The sequence below is a fragment of the Dendrobates tinctorius genome, unplaced genomic scaffold, assembly GCF_039654945.1.
Source record: "Dendrobates tinctorius isolate UK_male_01 unplaced genomic scaffold, ASM3965494v1 ptg000265l, whole genome shotgun sequence".
NCBI lineage: Eukaryota > Metazoa > Chordata > Amphibia > Anura > Dendrobatidae > Dendrobates > Dendrobates tinctorius.
The window spans coordinates 7,825,651-7,849,417 of record NW_027361932.1 but is presented as its reverse complement, the minus strand read 5'-3'; positions in this window follow the sequence as shown (position 1 = coordinate 7,849,417).

Genomic DNA, 23,767 nt, shown 5'->3' with positions numbered 1-23,767 from the left:
ACTCTCTGATTTTGAACCAGTCACAGAAGAAGTAAGCAGGCTCCTGGCATCTTCCTCGCCCAGCCACTTGCACCAGTGACCTATTTACGTCACATCTACTCCAGTCCCTTTCCCCTGCTGTCACCCCTCACCTAACTAGAATATTTAACCTCTCTCTCTCTCTTCTGGTATCTTTGCCTCCTCATTTAAACATGCCATCATACATCCACTACTTAAAAAACCATCCTTCGACCAAAACTGTGCCGCTAACTGTAGACGCTAATCTTCCCTTCATCTCTAAACTCCTTGAACGCCTGGTCCACTCCCGTCTTATCCGCTATCTCTTTGATAACGCTCTTCTCGACCCTGTCCAATCCAGTTTCTGCTCTTTACACTCTACTGAAACTGCCCTCACTAAAGTCTCTAATGATCTACTAACAGCTGAATCAAATGGTCATTACTCCATGCTAATTCTCTTGGATCTCTCTGCAGCATTCAACACTGTGGATCATCTCCACTCCGTTCCATCTCCGTTCCATTGGCCTCAAGGACACAGTTCTCTCCTGGTTCTCCTACTATCTCTCTGACCGCTCCTTTACTGTATCTTTTGCTGGTTCCTCCTCCTCTCATCTTCCCCTTACTGTTGGAGTTCCTCAAGGATTAGTCCTAGGCCCCCTCCTCTTCTCTTTGTACACTGCCCCTATTGGTCAAACAATCAGTAGATTTGGTTTCCAGTACCATCTCTATGCTGATGACACCCAATTATACGCTTCTTCTCCTGAATCACGCCTGCCTTTCTAGAAAACACCAGCGATTGTCTAAACGCTGTGTCTAACATCATGTCCTCACTATATCTTCTCCCTCATTTCTGTCTATCGGCCTAACCGACCGCTGCGCTCTGCAAATGACTTTCGACTAATCTCTGCCCTAATCCGTACCTCCCACTCCCGACTCCAAGACTTCTCCCATGCTGCGCCAATCCTCTGGAATGCTCTACCCCAAGATATTAGGACCATCCACAATTTGCATAGTTTTAGGCGCTCGCTCAAAACACATTTGTTCAGAGCGGCCTATCACATTCAGTAATCAAAGTCATGTTATGTTTGTGTGTGTGTAGCCCATTCACTATCTCCATCTAACCCCCACCCCCTGAAGATGGATGGCCCATCATTGTAAATACATCATTGTAAATAGAAACCTGTGCTTTGTATCTCCCCCACCTCATTGTAGATTGTAAGCTCCCACGAGCAGGGTCGTCTTATTTCGCTTTAATTATTGTATTTTTAACGTTGTTACTTATGACTGTTGTGTTTGAAACTGTTCAACTGTAAAGCGCTGCGGAATATGTTGGCGCTATATAAATAAAGATTATTATTATTATTATCTGAAACTGAACCTGTCAAAAACTGAACTCCTTGTGTTTCCTCCCGCTACTAATGTACCTATACCCGACATTGCCATTTCCGTGTGTGGTTCCACTATTACTCTCCAGCAACATGCCCGCTGTCTTGGGGTCATACTTGACTCCGAGCTTTCCTTTTCCCCCAACATAAGATCACTGGCTCGCTCTTGTTATCTGCACCTCAAAAACATTTCTAGAATTCGACCTTTTCTTACTTTTGACTCCGCAAAAACTCTTCCTGTTTCTCTTATTCATTCTCGTCTCGACTATTCTAACTCTCTCCTAATCGGTCTCCCTCTTACCAAACTCTCCCCTCTCCAATCTGTCTTGAATGCTGCAGCCAGGATCATATTCCTCGCCAATCGTTACACCGACGCCTCTACCTTGTGCAAGTCATTACACTGGCTACCCATCCACTCCAGAATCCAGTACAAACTTATTATCCTCACCCACAAAGCTCTCCATGGCTCAGCACCACCCTATATCTCCTCCCTTGTTTCAGTATACCACACTACCCACGCCCTCCATTCTGCTGATGACCTGAGGTTAGCATCCTCAATAATCAGAACCTCCCACTCCCGTCTCCAAGACTATACACGTGCTGCGCCAATTCTTTGGAATGCACTTCCCAGATCAATACGATTAGTCCCCAATCCCCACAATTTTAAGCGTGCCCTGAAAACGCATTTATTCAGACTGGCCTACCGCCTCAGCACATTAACCTAATCTATCCCTGTGTGGCACAGCCAAAAGTTTTTCCTTAACCAGGTTCCCCGCATCATGTTCCCACATGCTTTATGTATCCATTTGCCCTCTGTGTCTGTACTGTTACACACTTAACATTATGGCTGGTCTATACAATCAGGGTAATTGTTACCACCCACCTTTCATGTCTCCCTTTTTGTCCTCATAGATTGTAAGCTTGCAAGCAGGGCCCTCATTCCTCTTGGTATCTGTTATGATCTATGTGATTATTGTTATGCTGTAATGTCTATTGTCTGTACAAGTCCCCTCTGAAATGTAAAGTGCTGCGGAATATGTTGGCGCTATAGAAATAAATTATTTTATTATTATTATTAACAGATATGGACAACTGGTAAATGACCAAGGACTGGACAAGATCCATGTTTATTCTATTCCGAAGAAAGGAGATGCTACTGACTATGGAAACAATAGGACTGTTGGCTCATACCTCATGCCAACAAAATCCTACTGAAGATCCTACAAACACGGTTACAACCTTACTTTGATAAAGCTGCCAGAGGAACAAGCAGGATTCTGAAAGGCAGAGGAACAAGAGATGTGATCACTAACATTACAACTAGGAGATCTATTTTTTCTTCATCTACTACAGCAAAAACTTTGACTCTGTTAATCACCAGAAACATTGCAATACCATGAAGAATATGAGTGTGCCGAACCATCTGATCAGTCTTATTAGGAAATCTTACATCAACAAAGAAGCAACAGTTTGAATGGAACACGGCGGCATGGCATAGTTCAAAGTAAAGCGAGGAGTCAGACAAGGCTGAATCCTATCACCGTTTCTCTTCAATTTATATGCAGAAGCTATTTTCAGGAATCTACTGAAAAAGAAGAAAGAATCAAAATTGCTGGACAAATCATTGAGAGCCTTAAATACGCAGACAATACAACATTGATAGTAATAAGTGTAGATATAATGAATGACTTATTACTGAGTCTCAAGATGGAAAGTTCAAACGTGGGACTGCTATTCAACACAAAGAAGACAACCATATTGACTACTGCGAGGTACGACCAGAACACATTTGAAATGGACGGTGACGAACTGGAAGCTGTAAAGAACCTCAACCTATTCGGATCAATGATCACTCAAGATGCAGCAACAACACCAGTAGTCAGTAGGAGAATAGCTATGGGCAAATCAACAGGGAAGTCACTGGACAAGGTCTTCCAATCGAAGAAAATCTCACTGGCGTTGAAGACATGGATGGTACTTAGTCTGTTTTTCTTATGTAATAACATATGGATGCAAAACGTGGACGATAAAGAAACAAGACAGAAGAATAATCAACGCCTTTGAAATATGGTGCTGAAAAGGATGTTATCAATACCATGGATGGCAACAAGAACAAACCAATCAATTTTGGAATAAGTCAAGCCAGGCATGTCATTCAAAGCAAGGATCACCAAGTTACAACTTGCCCACTTGGGACACTTCATAGAAAGAGAGCAATCACTGGAAAAGGGCATTATGGTCGGAAAAATAGAAAGGCAAAGTGTAGAAGGCCCTGGTGGACCTATCTAGGCTTCCACAAGATCGATCTTCCTATAAATCATTCATCCATCAAGTCACCATGGCTCAAGAACAAGCAAAAGGCCTTTAAATCATAAATAATAATAATAATAATAATAATAATAATAATAATAATAATAATCACAGAGATCACAAATCAGACCAACCCATACTGTTCCTCAATGTGCCTCTGATTTTACACAGAACCATACACAAGTTTCTGTCTTACAAATTCCTCTAAGGAGAACATCAGTAAGGCTAGTTTCACATTAGCGTTTTTTAGCGCTGCGCTTCGTGCGCAATAGAAACGCATGCAAAAAAACGCATCATGTAGCCATGTTAACTCTTAAAACGCATGCGATTTCAAACGCAGATGTGCGCATGTCCATGCGCACGCCTGCATTCCCATAGACTGCAATGTGTTATTTTTGCGCATTCCGTGCGCTAGCGTGCGCATGCGTTTCTTTTTACTCCGTTGGACGGACCCAAAAATGCAACAAGTTGCGTCGGGCGTGCCTAGGCACACACTACAAAAAACCGCATGTGCACGAAAATGCATACGTGCGCGTGCAAATGCTAGACCATGCACCCACCATGTTAAACATAGGGGCGCATGGTGCATGCGCATGGAAGCGCACGATGCGCTGCGCTAAAAAACGCTAATGTGAAACCAGCCTAAGAGTGGCATTCCTGGAGTTGCTTATTAATAATTTATCACCTAAAGCAGCATTTTGGTGCAAGTTATTTACTGAACAATAAAACTGACTAAATATATGTTTTCATTATTTACACTATAAAGATAAAAGCAAAACTTAATTTACCTGTATCTTGTTTGGGAATCTTTTGCAGCAGTAAGGAGGCATCAAAGTCAGGATGACCTTACCACACTACAGTATATAGCACCTTTCTCCATCTCTACTGCAGAGTAGTTATTTCAATGACAAATACATTTTGAAAAAAAACCTAATTGCTTGTTTTAGCCATCCTAAAAAAAAAAAATCACTGAGTCATATGATTGTGTATCATCCGATTACAATGCTCTACTAACTGTGACCTTTACTCTGAAACAGGAACCTACTGGACAAACCACATATAGGAAACTCAGTAATGGACTTTTCAGTGTAGATTGCTAAACATAAGACACATGCTGCATGGCTGATTTATAGACAATTTAAGTCATTTGATTTATTATCATCAAATCCTTCACTGAGGACAATGTGATATCAAGTGTTAAAACTTCAAACATTTATCACCTAAGCAAAACTTCCAGCCCAGAAGCTCCTAACTGTTCTTGACATGAGTGATTGTCTATCTCATTAAACTAAATTGACTTAGGGCCATTAAATTGTAAGAATGGGTCTCTAAACAAGATCACTATAATAAAAAGTAATTAAAAATCACTCGCCATGTACAGCCAATTGGAAACAATTTAAAAAATTACATCATTAATAAAAGATCACTCTCTTAAAGGGACATTCCTATCTTAGAAAATGATGGCATATCACAAGGAGATGCCATCATTTTATAATCGTGGGGGGTCAGATCTTTTGGACATTTACCAATCCTAAAAATGAAGAGACCACAAGGCTCTTTTAGTTTTGAAACATAACGGGAACCTGTCACGTGAAAAAATACTATTAACTTGCAGATATGGGGTTAACCTGCAGGTTAATGGCATTCTGAACCAGCCAAACGCTGGCACTTTCACCTTCGCTGCCAGGAGTAAATGAACTTTATTCCTCCCCATAGCATTCGAATTTCAGTCACGGGGATGGTGCGGGTTCAGTCACTGTTCTGTGTATAGAGAATACACCAAAGAAGTGAATGATCACAAAAGAGACATATAAAAATATAGTAAAAAGTATACATTTTAGTAGTACATACAAATAAAATATATTAAAATAGTGGGGAGCAGCATACAGAAAAAATAAGAAAGATCACAACAAATGTATTCATAAGACATGTATAGGATGGGCTAGTCAGATTGCTATATTCTCATTAAACTAGACATATAGAAAATCAGATACAGCATATATCTAACAAACAGACCAATGAATGTATAATTGCTTAATAGGTAAATAGATAAACTGCATATACTCAAAAAGCAACATACCATAAAAGAGAAAAAAAAGCATGTAATTCCGGACCCCAGGACTCTGATGTACCTTTCGCCCTAGGCTTTCCCAGTATACAGAGAGCATGAACTGTATCCGCTCCCCCGTCACTGACTGACTGCACCTCAGCATTGGGTCCACTAAATTCTCTACAGCAGTTAGCTGCTCACCTTTCTCTCACTCAGCTCCTGACAAGCGACTGTTACCAATCTTGCAAAATCATCATCCCAAACTATCAGCATCTTCCAGAGCAGTTCTCCTAATCATAGCTCCAACTTTAAGGAGCCGTGTGTTTGTTCACGTGTCGTTATCTCTAAATGTACTGTAAGTATAATGATAACAGTGTGCACTCCAGAACAAGCCACTGATAGATGAATGTGTTACAGTACAGCAAGTTCTGCTAATGCTACAGCTCTGCTGCTGACGAGAAATGTCACGCAAAGAGGGAAGAGTTGAGTGCCCCATCAGAGACTAGGAAATAAAGACACTGCGCAACTATGAGATTCTAAAGAGACAATGAGACTACTCCTATAAAATGGAAATACTGAAATGTATTGTTACAGTCTATTTTTTTTAAAAAGTTTTCATGATGATCTTAATTTTTTGCTAATTTAAGAAAAAAAAAATACTGCTGTACCAACAGCACATGAAAGCATTTAGTTTTCATGTTATGGTGCATTTCTCAGTTGCATCATGTTTCTACTTTCCAGTGTCTAACACTTCCCATACACATTAGATAGCTGGCAGCCAAATAATAATAACAGCAATATCACCATCGGTGATCCCAAATGGGAACTATACCACATCTCCCTCTGAGAACAGTGCACTGATATTATTTATAGGAATGGCGCAACTGCAAGACGTTAGTATACACCGGATAAGATTTGGTTAAACTATGGTTGTCCTGTACTGACCAAACCCTTTCAATGACATAGGTAACAACGCCTTCTGTGGACACTCTATTGGAGTGTGGAAAGTGTCTGACCGCACAACAAACATTGTTATATTTCCTGGTTAAGCGATTGGATTCATTTCTATATTTTGTGTCTGATTTTTGTTGCTAAATAAAGATAGGCCCCCATTCATGAGCTAGATTCAGGCACATGTCTCGTAATAAATTACTAGAAATGTTAGTCCTGGCAGGGGTTGACATATTTCTGGCACTGTTTACGATGAATTTGGCAGGTGGGCTTCGCCACAGCCTGGTCCAACCTAGCACTGCCTACTTTGTCCAAGCTGGCCAAGACTGGCATAAAAACAGCAAAAGTCGATATTTGTTTCTTGCATTTCCAGAAGTATTACATCAGAAAACTAGCGAGAACTGCTTGATGAATCTGGGCCATATTTTGGGAGAATTATTTTGGTGTGCGGACTGTGCGCCATATGCCAGAGCCAGATGGCTATTTTGAAAACAAGACCATCACATTTGCAATTGTCTGTGACATCAGAACAGTAGCTGGAGCTGCCTTTACATAGCACACATGATCCCATTACATAAAATAGACCACAGCAATGCACGCTACAATTTTTTCTACACAATCGGCCGTGTGCACTGGCACACTGGTTATAATAGGCCCGTGTACTCTACTTGTGAGGTATGTGACACATGGACCATATGCACATCTGAACGAGCCCTTAAGCTAATTTCAATTGTTTGTATTATATGGACTGTTTTTGGAGCACAATATCCAAACCAACTGAGTTTCCTGGCCAGAACTGACACTCTAGTAGCCAGCAGTTAGACTGGCCATTGCGGTCCAAGCACGAAATAACTAAGAATTCAGCATTAACCTTATATGTGATTGATCACTTAGGGTATGTTAACAAAGATTTTTTTTGTATGGAAAACAAAAAAGTAAAAAAAATCCCTAAAAGAAAAATAAACATTCATTTTAATGCAAAAACAAGCTGCAGTTCATATGTTCAGCTAGGAAGATCAGGAAAAGGAATTCAGGTGCACAGTCAATATAGTACCACAGGGTGCTACATGGTGCATCAAAAATGAAGCTGTGATTCTGTTAGGCATCCGGTTCCTGTCGGTGCACAGCAGGAATCCCAAGCCTTGCCTTCGGCGGTCTCCCATTCCTCTCCAGCCACAGAGGAGGCTGCTCAGCAGACTCGACTGCTGCCACCTCTGGTCCAGCTGTAGCAACGCATGCTGGTCAGCAGCGAGCTACTCCAGGGACTAAGTCCTCCTTTTGGTCCACTGAGCATGCCCGTGGGACGATCTGTCATTGGAGATTGGCGGTCATATGCTCAGGTCCTTCTCCAGCTCGGATTGGACCATCACGAAGGTCCCGGAAGGACGCTGCTATAAAAGGTTCGCATGGCCTCTCGGCCATGCGCTAGTATAGACAGTTAGGGTGTGTGCACACGCTGCGGATTCTGCTGCAGAATTTTCTGCGCGGATTTGTCTAAATCCACAGGTAAAACCGAAGGTCAAAAGACCTGCGGTTTATCTGCAGATTTTCTGTGGTTTAGCCTGCGTGCTTCCCCTGCAGTTTGACACCTGCCATGGAGCAGGTCCCAAACGGCAGCGGAATCCACACAAAGAATTGACACGCTGTGGATTTGAAACCGCAGCAAATCCGCACGGAAAATTCCGCACCGTGTGCACTGCGGATTTCATTTTCCATTAATTATAATGGTACTGTACACCGCAGCAGAAACTGCTGCGGATCCGCAGGACCAAATCTGCTGCGGATCCGCAGCAGAATCTGCAGCGTGTGCACACACCCTTATTGTAACTTGTATGTGTTATGATGGATGTATGGAACTGGTGATTGACTCATTATGAAACCCCTTCCTTTGATACGCATGTTGAGTCAGCGCCTTGTAGTGGCTAAGTCTAGCGCCACAGTGCTTCCTATCCACAGCACTTCTCTTAGAGCCATATTGTGCCATCCAGCACAAGGCACCGAAGTAGCTGCATCCGCCAGCGCAGCGCCGTGCGCAGGTAGCGCTTTCCTTACCCAGTCAGGGTGGTCAGTGGCGTCCGCCAGAGCGGTGCAGTGCACACTTAGTGTGTTAAATACATTCTGTTCCTCTCTTGCTGGCATTGCTGCTGCGGCGCCGAGTGCTAGTGGACTAGAGGGACTCCCACCCCGTGTCCTTGGGGCAGAGACCTGTGTCCGTATCCTAGCGCTCATTCAGCCGAGCCCTGTGAGCTTCGGTATTTACTTTGTGCGGCACCGCGGTTCTGTGAAGGAACAGAACTCGCTCCTGAACACACCGGGTGAAGCTAACCCGCATGTGTTCACTTATTATTTGCCGTATAGCCTCCGCCATTACTGAGCACCATTTTCCATCTCTGCACGGTGGACCCCGGGCTGCGAACGCACCTTATACCATCTTCATTATTTGGTGCGTTCCGCCAGCCCCTAACAGATTCATAGCAATACACCTGGGGTGTCTGGGTGCTTGTCTGACTCATGGCCTTTGCTTCATGGTTATTACCCATTGCCCTTCCCCGTTTCCAGTTTGGTAGCTATATTGCCAGCGTTACGACGCCACATGTTATGGACTGCTCCCTTGCATACGTCCACACTATTTAGGTTGAGCAATTCTTTGGACTGGGACTCCTATTATCTTTCAGGCTGCAAAACCCATTAGATGCTATGGGTATTTTTACTGCACTCTTACTTTTATCTTCTTTGGTCTTTGGGGCAGCAATACTTACCAGGTGATGTTGGTTCTTTGTTGCATGGTTTATTTATTTATAGTGGATATGCAACGTTGATTATCATATTATTGGTTCGTTACTGGTAAGCAGTCTGGATAGGGACTGGTTATTAGCGATGTTTCCATAGTACTATATTTGGGGATACATGTTTTTTATTACTGTTGTAATTAATATTATGCCTTATATATACATATATTTCCTACTGTTGACATAATACACTGAATTCTCCCCATTATATGATCATTTATTGTTATTGCATTGCCCACTTTGCACTTTATTGAGTGTTTGTCAGGCTTTGGTATGTATTTTTTATGGTTTTATAGTGTTGTTATTGTGTTTTGTACCAATAATCTTAATTGTAATGAGATATAGGCGGGCACCACAGAATGTAACAAAAAATATTGATGCTGGGTGCAACTCTGTACCAAGAGAACGGAAAATCAAAAGTAGAAAAGAAGTACAGAAAAACGTGCACTCACAGCATGAATCAGTATAAAAAAAGGCTTTTATTAGACACACATATACCAAACAGGCAAATGTGGACAATAAAACATCATTAAAAACAAGTGAAAAGACATGCAGACTAGTGGATACATAGTCATGATGAAATGCAAATTTATGCTCAAATGAATACAGGGTAATATGTGAAAGTGATAAATCACTACTCAGCAGGAGAAGAAAACATGTGCAATGGGCGCACTCACAAAGATAGAAATATATCAGTACTGGATAGTACTAGCAGCTAATAATAAAGGAGTGCTCCTTATTGGACTAAATAGGGTTAATCCATAACACCCAGATAATAGGTGCACTCCCAAAAAAATAGCAATGTATCAAAGCTGAAAAATACTGACAGCTAGTAATAAAGGAGTGCTCCCTATTGGACTAAATAGGGTTAATCCATAATACCCAGATAATAGGCACACTCAGCTTTGATACATTGCTATATTTTGGGAGTGCACCTATTATCTGGGTATTATGGATTAACCCAAGAGAAGAGGCTCCTGAAGAGTTATCTAATTGAAAAACATACGTTTTTAAATGGCGAAAAAAGATGCTGTGTGAATAAAACCCTGTGTGTATATGGTAGTCCAATTATTCAATGGAGTGATCATTTTGTTTTTGGTCTTTGTATTATACAATAACCTGCCACTGCGTTTTGCAATGTTCTGTACATTTGTTATGTGCTGAAAATGTCATGGCTCATATGTCAAAACTTGGCAGAATCCAATAAAGTGTCATTTGGCCTCCATTTGCTGATACACGAGGGGGTGCGCAAAAAAAGAGAATTATCTTCTGTATTCAACTGGGTTGCCAGTGCTGCCCTCTCCCGCTAGGTACACTTACTAGACACTCTCCCTGCTCAGTTTGTCAAGTACCATTCAAAAGAAACCATTGCAGTGGACAAAGTAATTTTTTTCTTAACCGTTCTTGCAATGGCAAACCTTAAGGAGCAACACGTAAACATCAAATTGTTTCCTGTTAAATACAGAGGAAGAAACTATTTGAATGCTTCGGAAGCTCTAAGCCAGGCAAGAATTTATGAGTAATTTGCCCGGTTCAGAAGTGGCCAAATGTCACTTAAAGATTAACCCCGTTCAGGTGGCCCCTCAACATCTCGAACAGACAAAAATGTTCAAAAAGTGCACAATGCCTTCATGTTGGATAGTCGCAAAACAATTCACGAATTGGAGGAAATAACTAGAATTCCTTGGAGCTCATACTAAAGAATCCTAACTGAAGATTTGTACATGACACGCATCGCGGCAAAGTTTGTTCCACGACTGCTTTCAGATTACCAGAGGGAGAACCGTCTGAGAGTGTGTCTGGGATTGAAAGAACAGGTACTAACTGACTCTGATTGTTTGTCAAAAGTCATCACAGGGAATGAATCTTGGTCTTATGCTTATGATCTTGCAACAAAACAGCAGTCCTGCCAGTGGAAGACAGCTTCATTGTCCAGACCAAAAAAAGGATAGCAAGTGAAATCGAATTTGAAGTCCATGATAGTTTGTTTTTTTTCTAAGTTAAAGGAGTCGTTCACGTTGAATTTGTTCCTCAGGGCTCCACAGTGAGCCAACATTACTATCTGCAAGTGCAGAAGAGTTTGTGTGAGGCAGTGAGAAAAAAAACAACCTGAATCTGTCAATCGGTTGACTGGCTGCTTCCTTATGGCAAAAGTTGGCAGCAGAAGATCAGAACTTACAGCATAGGGATCAGGCGAACACACACCAGAGAGCATAGGCTTTTGGCAAGCAGTTACCAAGAACAGGGAGCACCTGTGGGAATCTCTGCACCTCCCAGTCTCAGATAGGTCAAAAAAGCTGTCAATCAAAGCAGCCCCAGCACAGGATAGGATGACAGAGCTGTCCGTCACTGGATCCCAGACATTCTGAGCAAAGAAATCGTGACAGCATATACATGTATCAATCCTAAGTTGTCAGATAATGTGATACATGGCTATGTTAATAAAGTATTGTGCCATATGACAAGTTAAGAATTATTACATTTGTATTTATGGTCATTAATTATAAAATTCAGCACTGTATCATACCAAATCCTAACATTGTGCAATATACTCACTGTTGAAATTCAGCTTTAATTGTTCCAGAAGTCACATGACAGCTCATATACAATTTTCATACTTAAGGTCATTTGCCAACTACCTTTTCTTCTTTTCATTGACAGAAGCAGGGACGGCAATTTTTCATTGAATATTGAGATGGTTAGAAAGATGAGCTAGTCAACACGTGACTGTACATTCGCATGTGACATGTGCAAATCACATTTGAGCGGTCACATAACAACTACTTAAACTTCAAAGGCTTTAAATAGGAGACAGCCCAACTGAATTTTTTCCCGCGTGCACAAAAACCTAAATTCTGGGTAGAATATTGACCTATAAAAATCTATTGGTGCCACATTACAAATCTATAAAGAATAAAGCGATGTGCAACACAAGTCAAATCCACCCAACCTGACTGTGCAGCTGCTTTACATAATACCCAATGACATATACAATATGTCTACCAAAATCAAACATTCTACAAAATGTGGCATGGTTGTAATGTTGTGCGATAGAAAATCTGATGCTAGCACTTATCAAACAACCCCTACAGCACATTTCTATGAAGTGACTAATTTATTCAGTTATTAGTATTATCAGACCTTCTAACATGGTAACCTGTTTCATGTAAACTAACACTCCCGGTACCTCTTGTATATTATTCAGCTGTGCAAAAAACACACTTTGATATGTCAAACCTGGGTTAACCTGCTCTTTAATTTGACATTTTTGCTTTGACATTTCAAGTGCTTATTTTGAGCTGCACATAATAGGTTGATCCGCTTGCAACATTTCTGCACTATTTTAATGAAATGCATCTCATTAAACATGAAACATTGCACATGATCTGCATTAATTAATGGTATTTTCAATATTTCTTTCATTTACTTTTTTAGCGCTTACTTTAATAAAAATAAGATATGACTTCCGAAAAAAATTATTTAAGTTAATTTTACAAGGCAGAAATTTCTAGCAATGAAGGTGAAATAAATATTTTGAAACAGAAGATTAACACATAATTGTATGAAAAACTAGTACCGTAATTGATTCTGAAACCCCCAAAGGCTATTTCAAAATAAGTAACTATGATGGAATAAGCAAAAGAAAGCAAACTCTTACAAAAAAAACAAAAGTCAAAATGAGCTGCTAGATCAATTTCTATGTTGAGGACAAGATTTTCTCTGTGAATCTATATAGTGCATAATGTACAGTAAAAACCTTCATCAGGCATCCAAAAGAGCAACATTTTCGGGCATGGGCGAATAATAGCAATCTACTCAACAGCCAATCAGCTAAAGTATTTCCAAAATCATTTTTATTAAATTTTCAAGTTTTTCATACAGTTGAACATTTCTGTAAACTTACAGATTATCTCACAAATAAAGGTAGTATATGATCGAATCCCCATAATAACAAAATCCCCAAAATAATGAAGAGATTAAAATCATGTTTACGCGCAGCCCAGGTCCCCTCTCCTCATTTCAGGCATGTGTTCATTCACATAGTTTCAGACCTTCAGATTCCCCAACGTTCCCCCTATGCTCTCGAGTAAATACCAGTTCGAGCGTATAAAAGGGTTCATTACCTCTATCCTTTCGTCTTTTGTCATTTTGTTCTCAATAAACCTCCTCCATTTTCCCATGAATTTAGCTGTTTCCCTGTCTTTGTTTCTCATCGCCTCTCTTTTATCAATGTCCAATGCTTTTTTAAGGCCCAGTATCATATCTTTTTCGTCTGGGAGTGTCTGCGTTAGCCAGTTCCTCAGGATCAATCGTTTGGCCAGTAATGCTATAACATGAAATAATTTAGGAACACTCTCTTCCCTCCCTCTATTTCCTGTATGGTGCAGTATCCAACATATGGGTTCAGTTTCACCTTAACCCCACAAATTTCCTCGGTGAGCCTCTGTACCATCGCCCAAAAATTCTGTGTATACTGACAGTGCCACATCCCATGGATCGTGTCAGTTCTCTCTTTCTGACATTTAGGGCATTTCTCTCTTCTGTTTGGGCAATTTGCTGAAGGAGGAATGTTAAAACCAAGCACTAGGCCGTGAATAATTCGAAAGTGGCTGTCTCTCCATTTCTCGGAGATGATGTGTTTCCTTACTCTTCCCCAGCCCTCCAAGACACATTCCATCACGTCCTCTGAGTGTAATTCTCGAGTCCAACAGCTAAACATTTTGTCTGACCCTGATGGTAACAGGATTTCCCTTGCATAACTAAATATTTTTGAGATATTCACTTCTTGTATGTCCCATTTGGTCATTGTGTCAAATTCGTTAGTCACTATTTCTTTGGTCACCTCCCGAAGTTTTCCCATAATGTGAAATTTCACTTGGTTATATTGGAGGATTTGAGACTCTTTGAGACTGAATTTCTCTATTACCTCTGCCCCCTTCAACCACATGCCTTCCGTCTCATGTAACAGGTCACCCACGTTTCTCACCCCCTTCCTCTTCCATTCCTCGAACAAAGCATTCTCACGTCCTAACTTGAAATCTGTGTGTGCCCATATGTTCAGGTGTTTAGAAATTGACCAAGACAATTTGAATTTCTTCCTCACCGCCTTCCAGGTCATGAGAGTGTCTCTAAAAATAAATGAGTGTTTAACTTCGCTCGGCACCCCACTCAAGGAAGCGTGCAGTAGCGAAACTTTATCCCACGGTTTGCACAGTTGGGATTCCAGAGCGTTATCTGAATACCTCGATGTGCCCTTTATCCAATCAATTATATGGCGTGTCAGACAAGCCAAATTATAACCACGCACATTGGGTAGACCTACCCCCCTCTATCTTTATGACCCATCAATATTCTGGCGCGTAGTCTTGGCTTTTTGCCCCCCCAAATAAACTTTGAGAAAGCCCTGTTAATTCTGCTACAATCTACATGTTTGATCAGAAGGGGTATGGTTTGCATGGGATATAACAGTCTGGCAAAACTCACCATTTTCAAGAGATGGCATCTCCCCAAGAATGACAGCGGTAGCCCTTTCCACCTCTCCAATTCTTTTTCAATTTTGTCTATGAGGGGTCTATAATTCAGCGCATATACCTGACCTCGGGATCTCCCAATTTGTATGCCCAAATACTTTAGTGAGGATTTCATTATCGGGATCCCTACCAAGTTATCTCTTGCCTGACTTTCTTTCCCTTCCCTTAACATCAATATTTCACATTTTGCCCTGTTTAATTTAAATCCAGAGAAAGCCCCGAATTTTTCGATTTCCCCTAATAGGCATGGCAAATCTCTTTTTGGGTTATTCATGTATAGGATAATATCATCAGCGAAAAGCGCAGACTTAACTATCATTGATCCTACTCTAATCCCCTCATGTGAATCTTGCGAGTTAAGGAACCTAGAGAGGGGTTCTATCGCTAGGTTAAATAACAATGGCGATAAAGGGCATCCCTGACGGGTTCCTTTATACAATTTGAAGGCGTCAGACAAAAATCCCGGTGTATATACTTTGGCCTTGGGGTTTTTGTACAAGGTCGTTAAATAGTCTCTGAATGGACCCACCATTCCCATTTTGTCCAGTACCATACCCAGCCACGGCCACCTCACATTGTCAAATGCTTTTTCTGCATCCAATGTGACCATGGCTGGGCCGGCACGTGGATCTAATTTCCTAGCTCTAATTGCGTCTAGGATCAGTAGAGTTTTTCTCACGTTCGTGACTGCCGATCGACCTTTGATAAAACCCGTCTGGTGATTTGTGATTATTTTTGGTAACAGCATCGCTAAGCGATCAGCAAGTATCTTAGATAATATCTTGATATCCTGGTTAATCAGTGATATTGGCCGGTATCCCGAGGGTGAATCTTTATCTTTATCCCCTTTTGGGAGCAGTTTGATATAAGCCGTATTCATGTCCTCTGACAAGCTTTCCCCTTTCAATATGTTGTTAAACATTCGTGTCAGGGTGGGTGTTACCTGCGATCTAAGTTCTTTATAGAATTCGCCATTCATCCCATCCGGGCCGGGGGCTTTATGCGCTCCCAAGTGTCTTATTGAGGACTGTACCTCATCCTCTTTGATGTCCATATTTAGAAAGCATTTGTCTTCCTCTGTAAGTGGGGTCAATGTTATTTTCTCTAGCCATTCCCTCCCCCCCGTGAGATTGTCAGATTCATCTTTGTATAACTTTGCAAAGTATGTACCCAAAATCCCATTAATGTCTTTGGGATTAGTTACCATATCCCCTTTTTTCCCCTTTAAAGCTGTTATTAGAGTTTGCGCGCGTATGCCTCTCGCTAGATTAGCCAGGAGTTTGCCAGATTTATCACCATACCTGTTCAATTCCACTTCTCTTTGCCCCCATACCAATTGCTCCCTCCTCTCCGCCCATTCCTCAGCTAAAGTATTTCATTTACATAGTATCTACTTTTATCAGTGAAATGTCGACAATGAAAGGCTAGTTTGTCCAGTCAATGTATTGTAGATGCCGCTGACGAACACTGCCTACACCTTGTACATTGAAACCGCTTTTAAGTTATGATAAACCATGAAAGGCCATTGTGAATTGAGAATATAGCAACTTGAGACCATACAGAGGCCAAAGTACCTTTATCTTTACAGGCTATTATCAAAAATATTGAGTTATCCGCTTAGGAATTACAGCCATTATTTAAATAGTCCCCATATTTATTAGCCCAAAAATAATTTTACAGTTGACTGCTCAGCCATTTCATGTTATTTCATTATTTCATGACAAATTAAGGAGATAAGGGTCTGACTGCAAGTGTTAGATTCGCAATTGGCAGCTATTCAACTTTCAATATGCGGTTTGAAGATGTATCAATACAGGTGAAGAAGGCCATTAATAGGCTGTAAAAAAATAGCAGACACCTTAGGCTATGTTCAAACATTGCGTTTTTGCTGCGTTTTTCATTATCCCTAAAGTTCAGATTTGCTTCCACCACAGAAGCATGAACACAGGTCACCAATGCAAGACATATGTGACACCATTAAACTATTTCTGGAAAAAAGGGCAATTTTATCAAATTAGTTATTGGAAAAAGATTTTCATTTCTGAAAAAATAGTGACTATTCTGAACAAAAAAGTTCACAAGTTCATGAAAAAATACACTATAACAAATGTAACAGCGAGGGGAGTTGAATTGGTCAGGAATAGTTTAACTAAGACATTGCAGAGCACTGAGCTTGTAGGACACTGTTTACTTTAAGGCCGGAATCACACATGCGAGGAATACGGCCGAGTCTCACATGTTAATACCGGTACTGCCGCCGGCACTCAGGAGCGGAGCGTGCGGCTGCATGTATTGTAATGCATGCACGCTGTCAGGGTGCTCCCGCACCTCCTGTGAGCATAGGGAGCTCCCTGACAGCCATCCCTACTAAGGAACTTGCCATATACCTGTCCCTACTGGCATCTCCAAATGTCATTTGGACTTCCTATCTTTATACAGAGCGACCAAGGCCCAGGAGCGGGTCGAAACATCGTCGCTTCATTGTATTTGCCTTCACTTTGTCCGCCACTTGCACTTGTGTTGAGCAATAATTGAAGATAATTTGCATGAAAACTTTCAAGTGTGATGTGAAATTTTTTTCTAAAACAAATTCTATAACACTAATATATTCCAAGGTGTTTATAGGTCACAGAAAAAGCATGACTATGAGCATTCAATAGTGTAAAAAAAAATCAGTTTATTAGACAATTAACAATAAAATCATGAGGGGCGTGGCCTGCATGCAGACCAGAGAAGCCACATAACTCACAGGCTCCTGCTTCTCCGGACTTAAACTGGCTAATAACAGCACTCTATATTACCTCTCCTCCTCCCTGTGCACAGTAAAGGCTCCTGGAAGGTCCTGGGCACATGATGACCCGAGGTAGAGTGCAGAAACGCAGTTCCCCGCCGAAGCTCCTGGACTTTTTCCCCCGAGGACAAACTGCACATGCTGCAGGTAAAATGGCGGCGGCTTCCCCCTCAGCTTCCTCCCGCTCGTCGGGTGGCTCTGGGGGGAGGGGGGCATCTGAAACTCACAGCAACCTGTCTCCTATTACTAAAGGAGACATGAGAGACTTTCTGGCCTCCATTCGTGCTTCCCTAAAGGAAGACATGCAGTCCATGCTGCAGGAGATTAGAGGGGAAGTCTCGTCCCTGGGGGAGAGAACTGCTTATGTTGAGAGCAAGATGGCTGAATATGCCAAGACTATAAATGTACTAGTGGATAAGAACGAAGCTTTACTAGAGGATATGGCTGTGGTCCAGGATGAGATGTATGACTTAGAAGATACATCACGGAGGAATAATGTGCGTGTCAGGGGCATACCGGAGGTCATTCCAGATAAGGATCTGGCTGACTTTTTGCTTAAATTCATGCAAAGTGTACTCCCAACCGTGCTCCCCAGGGATTTCCTGATTGACAGGATACATAGACTCCCCAAACCCCGGCATGTGGACCCAGCCTTGCCCAGAGACACTTTGGCGCGCGTCCACTTCTATACTACCAAAAACGCCTTCATGCAGAGGATGAGGAAACCCCCTGAGCTCCCTGCTGAATACCAAGGCTCACAGGTGTTCCCTGACATATCAGCGTCCACGCTGGCAAGGAGGCGAGAATTCGCTCATGTTTGTAAAGCACTACGTGATGTTCATATCCGATACAAATGGGGATTCAATCCTGCAGGCTGATAATATCTTATGAAGGTCGTGGTGTGGTCTGCCAATCTCCCAAACAGGCTGAGAACAAGCTAACCGATTGGAAGATTTCCTTTGCTCCCCGCCAGAACCCGATGGGAAGGAAAATTGTTCAGGACTGGATTCAAACTTGAAGAGGAGGATGAGATACTGTCCGGATGCAGGACTCTGCTGTGAGGGTGCTACGGATTTTGTCACTTTTTTTTTCTTTTTGCTCCAGCACCACGTCCAAGATAACTCCCGGTTATTTTCCATCTTTTTGGGAGTGAACCTTGGAACTGCCCTGAGCTGGCATTTACCTGTGGTCTAAGACTGACCCCTCAGGCATTTCACTGCCTGACTAGCTTGGCCTTTGGCCTAGTGGCTGCATGACTTTGTGTTTAGAATTTTCTTAGTTTTCTCTGTGTTTTGTTTCCCTTGTCTCCTGTTTTTTAGGTGCACCTCCGAGATGGGTCTATTTAATGTGGTTACTGTGGTTCTCTATGTTGCCAACACATGAGCCCAGATGCAGGTGATATGGGTTCATGAAGATGGATGTGTGATAGCAAGTTTTGTAATGTATAATTAGGAGTGTTACCATTAAGTCTTTAAATGTTAGGGGGTTGAACTCCCCCTGTAAGAGGTCCATCCTATGGAAAGAGGTGAAAAAATCAGGTGCGGAGATTATCTGCCTGCAGGAGACACATCTGATAGAAGCTGATAATTTTAGGCTGCGTCACCCACAATTCTCTAATATTTACTTCGCTAATAATAACACTAAAAAGGCTGGGGTGTGCATCATCTTTAAAAATACATTAGCCTTCAAATGTATTCAGAAGGTAGCGGATCCTGCAGGCAGATTTCTGTCCCTCATATGCACATTGAATGGCGAGTTGCACACTATCACAGTCATCTACGCCCCAAATCATTTGCAACAGACATTTATCCGCAAAGTACTACATAGAGTGGATGGTCTAGCGCATGGTGAAAAGATATACTGTGGAAACTTTAATCTTCCCATGGACAGGGTTCTAGACTGCTCACGCATTCAGCCTAGGGGGTAGTTGAAAGGCATAGCCAAAGAATATCATCTACACGATTTCTGGAGGTACTCCCACGCGAGTGAAAAAGATTATACCTTCTATTCCTTCCGACATCGTACATATACTCGGATAGACCATATTCTTGTGGATACTTCGGTTCTTCCTAGATGCGTCTCCTCCAGCATAGGATTAATTACCTGGTCTGACCATGCTCCCATTGTGTTACAGTTAGCATTAAAACATCCTGCGAACCCTGCTTTTCGGTGGCGTCTGAACCCGTCTCTTTTACTAAATGAGAGGGTGACGGGTGGTATCTCTACTGAGTCGACTCACTACTTCCATGTTAACGATAATGGGGAAGTTTCAGATGAAACGCTATGGGCTGCGCATAAAGTGGCTATAAGGGAATATCTCATTCAACAAGCCTCCATACTGAAGCGTAATAGAGGGATACGGGATGACCTCTTAGCTAGACTTGACCAGTTGGAATCACTGAATAAAACCTCACCCTCGCAGGCGGTGTCGGATGAGATATACAGGGTTCGCTTTCAGTTGCGGGAGGTTTTGCTTTCTGCCTATGCCTGTAATTTACGTAAGCTTAAAACTCACTTTTACGCCACTGGAGATAGGGCGGGAGCAATACTGGCCCGTAGGGTACATAAACGAGAGGCCAAATCCAGAATAGATGGTTTACAAGATCAGAGTGGGTGTCTGGTTAGGAATCCGATTGACATCGCGGAGACATTTGTAAAGTACTACTCCCATTTATATAACTTACATTCTGACCCGCAGACCCATCAACCCACTCAGGTAGCAATCGATTCATATCTGCAATCAGTTAATTTACTGCGTGTATCCCAAGAACAATTATTATTTTTAAATGCCCCATTTACAGAAGAGGAGATAAAAAAAAATATTAAAAGCAGTAAGCTACACACCGCGCCTGGTCCGGATGGACTATCAAATGAATATTATCGCACTTTTCAGGAACTTCTGGCCCCAAATCTATTGAGGTTGTTTTCAAGTTGGCGGGATTCAGGCAAAGTTGCTGCCCCTAATTTGGAAGCTACTATTACCACTCTCCCTAAGCCAGGTAAGACCCCTGATAGTCCTGGGAATTTTTGACCCATTGCTTTATTGAATTGTGATTTAAAGAAATATACCAAATTGCTAGCCTCCCACCTTCATTTGATAATCCCCTCTCTTGTCTCTCCTGACCAGGTCGGTTTTGTGGCTGGCCGGGAAACCAAGGATGGTACCCGCCGAATGTTGAATCTCATTAGGGTGGCGGAACTGTCGGGCCTTCCCAGTGCATTCCTGTCCTTGGACGCTTAGAAAGCCTTTGACAGGGTGCACTGGGGATATTTGGGAAGTGTTCTTAGGAAGTTTGGTTTGGAGGGCCCCATCCTTTCGGCGATTTTAGCCATACTGTATATTCCACCCCATCTGCCAGAGTCCTAGCCTCTGGGTTTGTATCTACCCCTTTTTGATCACCAACGGGACGTGGCAGGGATGCCCACTATCCCCCATTATATTTGCATTATGCATGGAGCCACTGGCGGAGAAAATCCGTCTTAACTCTGATATCTCAGGTCTGATGGTGGGCCCGGCTGCTCACAAGATTGGTCTTTACGCGCACGACATTATCATAGCCTGTGTGGACCTGGAGCGGTCGTTTTCGGCCGTCATGGTTGAACTAGAGGAGTTTGCGTCAGTATCCTATTACAAATTGAATGCATCCAAATCACTGGTATTCCCTGTCGCGGTCCCTTTGGTCACCAAAGCTGAATTGGAGAATAAGTTTCCTTTCGTTGGACTGATCAGGGTATCCCTTACCTTGGTATAAAGCTTACACACTCTCAACATATTATAGAGGTGAACTATACTGCTTTATTCAGACAGATAAAGACTGAGCTGGACACCTTACATCTGTTTATGACCTCCTGGGTGGCTAGAATTAATATTTTCAAGATGAAAATTCTCCCCAAGATATTATATTATTTCAGATGTCTCCCTTTGAGGGTCCCAAGCAAAATCATAACAAACCTTCAGTCCCTTTTGTATTACCCTTATGATCTGGGGAGAATGGGATTACCAAATTTGATGGTGTATTATAAGGCCTCAGTGGTAACGGGGCTGCGGGATTGGTGGCAGCTAGATAAGGATCATAGATGGTTGCAAATCGAAAATTTCTATGCGACTAGAGGCTCCACCCGATTTATGTTAGAGGTTGAAGCCTTTGGGCCGCGGCCTTGTAACCTCCCTCTACGTGCCATGTCTACTGCACTGCATTTTTGGAGACAGACGGTCCCGACTCTTATTAAAATTCCGTTAACTGTAGTGTCACTGAAGGCGCTAGAATTACATATCGCGTATATAGATTTGCAGCCATGGGTACTGGCTGGTGTAAAATCACTTCATCAGCTGTTTGACGGCACAGCGATTAAGCCGTTTGACCGCCTTGTTGCAAAACACCCAGATATTCGACATAGATTTTATCAGTTTTTGCAACCAAGACATCGCATACACACTACACAACCGTCGTACTTCTTTAATTCTAACCTAGACCGTATAGTAAATGGCCTCTTCCTGGTGCCCGGACCTAGTACTCGCAATGTATCTATCTTGTATAGAGCCCTGAACGATCCTGACCCAGAGGTTAAACTGCAATTCATGAGACAATGGGAGGATGGCTTGCAGGTCACCCTAGCACCTGATGGGTGGCGGGAGGCGGTGTTAGAAGTTCGGAGGGTTTCCTCATGTTTAAACCATCTGGAACAATTGAAAAAAGTCCACTTATGCTGGTACTATTACCCAGTTAAAGTTGCTCACTTTGGCCCTCAGTGCTCCCCATTGTGCTGGAGAGGCTGCGGTATGTTGGGGACACTTAGCCACATGTGGTGGTCGTGCCCAAAATTACTAAACTTTTGGGCTAGCCTAGAGGACGTGATAGCTGAGGTAACTGGGATCCGGATGGCCTTACAACCCAGTATGGTTTTATTGCATATCGGTTTGGATGAGATCCCGCATGTGTTGAGAGGATTGTTCTCAGTTGTTTATAGCCACTAGACTAGCAGTGGCATCCAAATGAAGAATGGCCATACAATTTGTGATTGACAGGATGAACCTTCATTGCCAATACGAAAGGGCTCTGATATTAACTGCGTCATCAAAAAAGAAAGTCCCAGATTTGGGAATCGTGGCTTGGTAGCCAGCTCTCCTTCAATCCACCGTGATGATGCTTGTGCTACTTCGATTCAGGGTCTGATATTCCCTGCCCGCGATGAACCCTGCTATGTGTCTAGCTTATATGCCACTTTGATATTCAGGAACCTGCACTTTAGCAGGTCAGTTTCTGTTAAGACCTTTGATCTAAGTAATTTACAGTCATATACTTAGGTGTACCTATCCCCTTCCCCCCCTTATTCCTTGCTTCCTATGTTTGTATGTCTGTTTTCTTGATGTATTATTAATCTACTCTGCACTGTTTGCGGAATTGATGTGTTTTCCTGTTTAACTATGTAAAATTTCAATAAATATGATTTTGGGAAATAAAAAAAACAATAAAATCATCTTAAACTACAATACAAATAATCCATATATGACTGTATGTATATTTATATTCATTATCAGCATTTTGATTCTTTCTATATGAATTGAATGTTCTGTATTTTTGCTTGGCATTTTATACTTTGCACTGTATTGGATATATTGTTCTCCCTGCTGGTGCCAATCACTGGTGATCATCACCCTTTCCTTTTTCGTATTTCATGTATTCGTATATTTCTATACATTTCCTTTGTATTTGAGGCAAAAGACAAATATATATATACTGTATATATATATATATATATATCTTTTATATTTTAAAACTAACCAAAAGAAAAACGGGCAGAAGAAAAACTTTGGCCACTCTACATGGTTAGTACCTAATAGCACCCCCTTTGAAAGCATCACAGTTTGTAAACACTTTTTGTACCCAGCCAAGAGTCTTTCGATTCTTGTTTGAGGGATTTTCACCATTCTTCCTTGGAAAATTATTCCAGTTCTGTGAGGT